This window comes from Eumetopias jubatus, unplaced genomic scaffold (assembly GCF_037043125.1).
Source record: "Eumetopias jubatus isolate StellerSeaLion01/CBP00866 unplaced genomic scaffold, mEumJub1_p1.0 scaffold_1, whole genome shotgun sequence".
NCBI classification, from domain to species: Eukaryota; Metazoa; Chordata; class Mammalia; order Carnivora; family Otariidae; genus Eumetopias; species Eumetopias jubatus.
Genome location: NW_028274807.1, coordinates 101616080 through 101623839, shown reverse-complemented (window position 1 = coordinate 101623839; position 7760 = coordinate 101616080).

The window sequence follows — 7760 nt, the reverse complement described above, 5'->3', positions numbered from 1 at the left end:
TTTCAATCCGGAAACTAAACTTTCCCAATTAAATCATAAAGAGAATGGTTCCATTAATAGTAGACATTACTCATTGTATAAAGTTTATTTTAAAAACTTATTAAGTGGTCATACTTTCCCAGACTGCTATTGATGATAAAATGTTGAGCAAGACCCTAAATTAGTGAAGTCAATTTAAGTGGAAGACAATTGATTACTAACAATATTTACTTTCATATATAAGAAAAATCAATAGTTTTATCTCCTTTACATATAATAGACAATGGACATTTTTCATTAGCCTATCAGTAAAAATGAAGACATTTAATATTAGCAGTTCTTTAAAGAATGGGGATATTTTGTATAAAAACAAGATTAAGCAATTTCTAGGGGCACCTGGGTGGCTCAGTAGTTAAGCGTCTACCTTTGGCTCAGGTCATGATACCAGGGTCCTGGGATCAAACCCCACATCGGGCTCCCTGCTCAGCAGGAAGCCTGCTTCTCCCTCTCCCACTCCCCCTGCTTGTGTCCCCTCTCTCGCTGTGTCTCTCTCTGTCAAATAAATAAAATCTTAAAAAAAAAAAGATTAAGCAATTTCTATACAGATTTTGAGCCTCTTTATGTTATGTTTTCAGTAAGGTTGAATACCTGAAAACTGTGAGTCCATTGTCATATTTCTTTTGTCTTCTGAAAGAGAATTATGAAGTAAGTGTGAACTAGCTTCTCCTAGTCCAATCCTCCTGCATACGACACCTGTAAACTCTGGGCAAAGATAAACAACTACCTGGAGGCATTGGAGACTAAAATCAGGTAGAAATTGGGTCAAAAGTTGGAAGAGGAAAATTGCACTGGGTGAGTTTCTCCATTTTCAAAGACTTTTAGTTTGAGGACAAGCACTAGGAGGGGTAGCTAAAACCTCTGTGCACAGAAATCCACAATTTCTTGGCTTGAAGAACCAGAGAGCAGAATTCAGAGGGACCACAACAGCTGGAGAATAAAGGGAACATCCTGGAAAGGAGAGAGCCTGAGAGGGGAACCTCAAATTCTGCATATGAGCTCTGCTCAAATTTCTGGTTGAGCCCTAAACCACACATACATGGGGAAGGCTCTAAGCAGCCCAGGTGAGGCTAAAATAACTGAATAATGATTTCAGATGTACACCCACTGCGGGGAAGACAAAGTTTGAAAATTGGTTCCACCCACTAAAACAACAAAAAATCAGCACTTTTCAGAGGAATGGGACCAGAATGGGGTCACCTGCCCCTGTCCTAAGTGCAGCAGAGTTAGGGCAGTGATAATTTGCCATTTTGAATCTTTTTCATAGGAAAAGACCCTGCTAGAAAAAACATAGAGGGTTGGAAAGCAGGTAGATAACCTAGAGGGTCTATACATTTACGAAATCGATAGAGCCTAGTTGGGGCAACAGAAGGAATTCAGTTCTGTTGGATTGGACTAGGAAACTTTTTTTTCTTATTTTTTTATTTTTATTTATCCCATTTTTAAAGATTCATTTATTTATTTTAGAAAGGGAGAGAGAGAGTATGCATGAGCAGGGGGAGGGGCAGAGACAGGAAGCAGACTTCCTGCTGAGTGCAGAGCCCCACAGGGCTCAATTTCTTGACTCAGATGGTGAACTGAGCCAAAATCAAGAGTCGATTGCTTAACCGAATGAGCCACCCAGGTGCCCCAGAAATTTTTTTTTTTTAACAGGAGAAAAGCATACAAATCTAATGCAAGTTTTATGTGGCATGGAAGCCTTCATAAGGAAATAAAGACCCAAAGGAATAGTTAGGCCTTTGTATTTTTATGCCAGGTTTGTTGTGACAGCCTGAGCAACTAATACAACTCATCTGCATAATTACCTCTTTTCTCTTCCGTATTGTAATCGACATCTGAGTCCAGGACTTTCCCACATTTTCAATATGCAGATTCTCTGCAGATCATCATGGAGATATGGTAATGTCCGGACCATGTGCTCCTGAATTTCAAGGTTTTGACTATGTTACCTATTTGGTTAAACCCATAAGCTTTGTTGCTTTTCTTAACTGAATTCTATTTTGAAGGAAGATAAATAGCTCTCGTAAAAGTCAGCGTGAGGCTTTTTGATAGATTGATGGTCAACATGTCGCTGTGAGTCCTTCATGAAGCAGGGATGAGTCACACCAGCCTCCTCTATCCTTGAAAATTCTATGATCTATTCCAAAACTCTGATAATTTCTCTAATCTTTTGACAGCACTTCCTGGCATGTGACAGGCAGTTATTTTGCACTTGTATTAGTGACAATAAGAAAGGCAGCTTTATCTATGTGTGGTCATTCCTCAGTGGCTATTACTTACTTTACATGATTTATACTTTCTATAGCTCTTTTGCTGTGCTCTTTGGATACGTGATTTTTGAAGACAATTTAAGAGCATTTGGAGTCCAAACTTAGGTTAAAATTGAGCCTTGAATACAGTTATCAGTCCCATTTATTATTCAGCTAGGCATTGGCAACATATTTTTTAACCCCTCTGGTCATACAAAACCAAAAATCTTTGCTAATTTCATATAAAAGTAGTATCTCATCACTTAATGGCAAATAAAAGCTATAGCTCATTTTTAGATAAGACATGACTAAAAATAGATATCTGAGAACAAAGAAATATGAAAAATCAAAGAAAAATAATAATTTAAAACTACACCCAAGTATAGACATTTCTGCCTTCTGCGGGGGGTGGGCGGGGTATGGAGGTGAAGGATCATGTTGGAGAGGAAGGAATTTTCCACTGTTCAAGGTTCTTCTTGAACCAGGGGCACTTGCCTGACTCTGTTGGTGGAGCATGTGACTCTTGATCTCAAGGTTATGAGTTTGATCCCCACATTGGGTGTGGAGATTACTTAAAAATAAAATCTTTTAAAAAAAAAGATTCTTCTAACTGGACTAAGAATTAAATTAACATGAGGCAGATTAACAGGAGAAAATCAAATTTCATTTTGTACATGAGGGGAATCCACACCGATATGAAATTACAAAGACAGGCGAAATGAGGTATATATGTCATTCTGAACTAAGGAGAAGGGGATAGGAATCTGGGACTTCAAAGGGAAAGAAAGCAATTCACTGGAAGATGAAACAGGGTAAATGGTAAACAAATGTTTACTGGGCCATGCAGAAATAATGGGACATAGGAATTTTAACAAACACACTTTGCTAAACTTCTCTACAATCCCTAATTCATATTATAGTATAGTTATCCGTGGCGATGTCTCTCTTCCTGGAGCAAGTCTTCTATCTATTCTTTCCAGGCAGTGGGAAGGGAGGTCAGAGTTTCTTCTTGAGGCTTTTGGGCCTTGATCGTTTTCAATTCAAAAATAATCTACATCCAAGGTGGCTTGTCTTGGGGCAACTTGTCCTTGGCCCCTACAATAGCATAATTCCTATTAGCAGTTGAACAATGTATCTTTACTTCTCTCTTCCTTCAGACACTGATGAGAAAGGAAGAAGGGAAAAGACTGAAATTGCAAAGCCTCTGCCCATTTTTCTCTGCAATTAGAGAGTGGGATTTGGAGTCAATGCCCACCATTATTAAAGCATTTGGGAGTGGAAATGTCTTTGATGTGCCAGAGCCTAGTTAGTGGTTGGGAAACAAAATTGCTCTGCATAATAATACAAGGGAAATTGAGTTTACTGGGGAAACCTAGGGGAGGAAGTTTTCTAGAGGGGAGAAACAGGAAGTGTGGAAAGGGAATATGAAAACATGGCAGGAGACCAGAGCCTTTGGAGATGGAGGTGCTCTGGGCAAAATTCCAGTCATTGGTGTGACCCACAGAACTTAACAAGGACATCTAAAGTTCCACTTTCTGTTGTTTGCCAGGTGCCACTATCTTATAGTCTCATGCTTCAGATACATCATTCCAGAAGTCTCAAAAGCTGCTGCACATGTGTGAGGATAAATAAAAATGATTTTTCTCTGCTTGTAAAGGGAAAGAAAAATGTTCCCTGTTCCTTCTTCCTTGAAAGGGTCTCTTTAGAAACAAAACAGCCCTTGATTCCCTACTCTAACACTTGGGAAGGTAGACAAATCTCTCCAGGGCTAGATAAGCCCCATGTTACCTGTGCAAAGATGTATCCAAAATCTGGGCTTCATACTCCCTTGAAAGTTCCACACACAACTCTGGAGTTAACCTAGCAGACTATCTTGAGTAACTATTTGTTTCTCAAGTAGATAAGAGGGGTTTAATTATTCTTTCTTCTGCTTTATTCAGTTAATTATATGAAATTTTATTCTCACTTCATAGTTACTCATGGCTACCTATGTGCATGTACTGCTCTGTTGGCTTACTGAGTAGTAAATTAGATTCTTGGACTCAATTCTAATATGTGTGTTTGGCAGTGCTAGCATGTCCCAAACACCAAGCAATTCTCAGAAACCAGCAGGGTGTCCAAGAATTTAACTAAATTTTGACACTATCTTCCTGGAGACAGTATCAGATTCCTCAGACTAGGGACTGAGGAATATAAGATAAGACATAAGACTGCTCTCTACCGATAACACTCCCCTGCCTTAAGACACTAGCCGGTCATAACCCCAGACTGTTACCTGTGATTCTGAACAACTAGCTATAAATCAGATTCCCTTCACCTCCCTTTAATTTCCTAAAGATGGAAGAAATGCTAAGATAAGGTATGGGGAACGGGGTTGGAGTTCCATGCCTTCTCCAAGCATGCCACTCTCTCCAATCTCCACATGGTCACCAACCTGGAAACTCTCCAAACCCCATCCTTTTAGGTTTCAATGGAGGCTTTATTAGACAGGCATGATTAATTCAATCACTGGCCACTGGTGATTGACTCAACCTCCAGCCCCTACCCCCTTTCTCCTCCCTAAAGGTAGTTGGGGTAGGACTGAAAGTTCCAAATCTGTAATCACATCATTGGCTGCATTGGCTACCAGCCCCCATCCTTATGTGCTTTCCAAAAGTCACCTCATTAACATAACAAAAACACCTATATCACTCTCCACTCTCATAATTATGAAATTCCAAGGGTTTGGGGAGCTGTATGAGCCAGGAACAGTGGACAAAGACCAAATATATATGAGAAATATATATTTGGTCATCTAAATGACCAAATATATATTTCTTAGAAATCACATTATCACAAGTACTAAATCAATTTTCTTTCTTTTCTGCATTGATGTGGAGGGATCTCTATTCATAGGACTTTTATTTCTTTAACAAATGCAAATGTCTTATTTTATGCTTTAAAATGAAATTAAGAAAAAGGAGATGTCACTTATATTGGGGACCATGCTCTAAAGAGGAGATATGGCATCCATACACAAATAATTTATCAAAAGCAAAAATTTGGAGCCAAAGAAGACAAGGAGAAAAATAGTACCTCCTCCTCCACACCCACTCCCACACCAACACAGACACAGGATCTTCTTACCTTAGTTGACATCTGGGACAAACACATAAACTAATGTTTGACCTAATTGGGATTATGCTGCATGGATTGTTTTGATTTCTACTCTTTTTTTTTTTTAAGTAAGCTCTACACCCAACATGGGGCTCAAACTCACGACCCCAAGATCAAGAGTTGCCTGCTCCACTGATGGAACCAGCAGGCACCCTCTAATCTTTTTTAAAAAGGAACATTTGTGTAACATCTTTCATGTTATGGAACATTTTTTAAAACATCAGCTTGATGACTGTATGATAACATTGAATGGATACATAAAAATTTATTTAATAAATTTACTCTTTTTTGTTATCATAGATAATATTTCATCAAGTAGGTCTGTTTTTTGTTCACTTTGTATTTTCCCTGTATTTTTATTTGGATATAATTTCAAACTTCCAGAAATTTCCAAGAATAGTACAAAGAACACCCATATACCCTCTACCTAAACTCACTTATTAACATCTTGTCTCATTTGCTCTATCATTTGCTTTTTATGTTGGGGGGGGGTTGGGGGGGACTTTCTCTACCAACTTAAGTCAGATTGGGGTCATGAGGACCTGTGAATTAACTGACAATAGCCAGATTCACAGGATAAAAGACAAGATTTACTTACATACAGTGGGAGTACTCAGAATAGTTTATATAGCAGCTTAGTAAGGGGAAAAGGGTGTGGGTAATTAAGAGCTTCAATGGGAATGTATGCAAGATTCCTGATGTTAATGCGCCATCTCCTTCCTGGCTGGAAACTCCCCTGGAGGGCAATTAATGGCAGCTGGATTCTCAACTACTGGTGCTAAGAGTCCGTTTACTCACAAACAGGAAAATTCCTCAAAGTGGGGTTAATGGCAGCTGTATATTCTGGGTGCTCTGCTTTAGTTAGATAAGGAAATTTCAGATAAGATTTGTTTGTGCACCTTTTGTAGCTCAAATGTTTCTTATTTAAAATAATCTTTATGACTTTTTGGTGGATTATTAGTATCTTCATCTCTCTCGCTCCATGTATATGTATGTCCAGTATATACACATATATATGTGTGTGTATATATTTATATTTACATTTATAGAAAGGAAGCAAAATATGCCACCCTAAAATATGTCTCTTTGGCATATTCATTATTTTAAGCTGGTTATTTTTTTTAAGATTTTATTAATTAATTTGAAAGAGCGAGAGAGCACTCCAGCAGAGGGAGGGGCAGAGGGAGAGGAAGAGAGAGAATCTCAAGCAGACTCCCTGCTGAGCTCAGAGATCCACATGGGGCTTAATCCCAGGACCCTGAGATCATGACCTGAGCTGAAATCAATAATTGGACACTTAACCAACTGAGCCACCCAGGCACCCCTAAGCTGGTTATTTTTAAGAAACCGCAGACACAAGAAACTTTGGAAACCCAGTGGAAGTAATCTTTTTGTAAGAGACATGTACATTAATAAGAAAAATCTCCTTTTGTAAGGGTGTCTTCTGACTGTACCAGGAAGAGGAGAAAACTGTATGGTTTCTTAACCTCCACAAACTGTTATCAATGGAGAAAGCCTGGAGTTACATCTGCATTACAACCTTACTCTTATTTACTGTGCTTTTCCTGGTAACCTCCCACAACTGACTCCCCACCCCCAACATCTTCTTTTGCCTTTAGCTGAGGATGGTGTTTAAAGTGATGCCTTTGGCCATTTGTGGAAATTACTGTTTTCCTGGGTCTCTCCCATGTATGCGGAAGGTATACATGTTATCGAACTTTTACTTGTTTTTGTCCTGCTGATCTGTCTTACATCAACTTAATTATTAGCCCACCCAAAGAACCTAGATGAGAAGAAGGGAAAAATTTTCCACCTCTGCAGACGGCAACCACGAAGGACAAACTTCACGGACTTGACTTTTTGCTTGCTCTGAGCTGTAGCAGCTGAGAGCCTGGGATGTCTGACAGGACCCCGCAGAAAGTAAGAATTCTTTCCATGTTGGTTTCCCAGTTCTCTGTCTGCAGGGTCTGATGAAAGCAAGAGTGGGGACGGAAATTTTCCTTTTCTGAATGTAGATTAGCAGAAGAAAATATTTGTAAAACTAGTTCCTTTGGTATAGTGACTCTGTTAAGGAATTGATTGTGGGTGACTGGTGATAAAGAATTCACCCAAGGCAAAACAAAGGAGATGGAAGTTTATTGACTACAATGCAAGGGAGCTGTGGGCAGGACAGCAAAGGAGAGACTGCCAGGAGACAGTGACAGGGAGCAATAATTAAGGGAGAAAGTGAGGAGGTATGGGAACGTATGGCCTTTTCCTTATTTGGTGACTGTGTCCAGTTGTAAGTAGCCTATTGGTCAGCTAGGACTTATAGATATT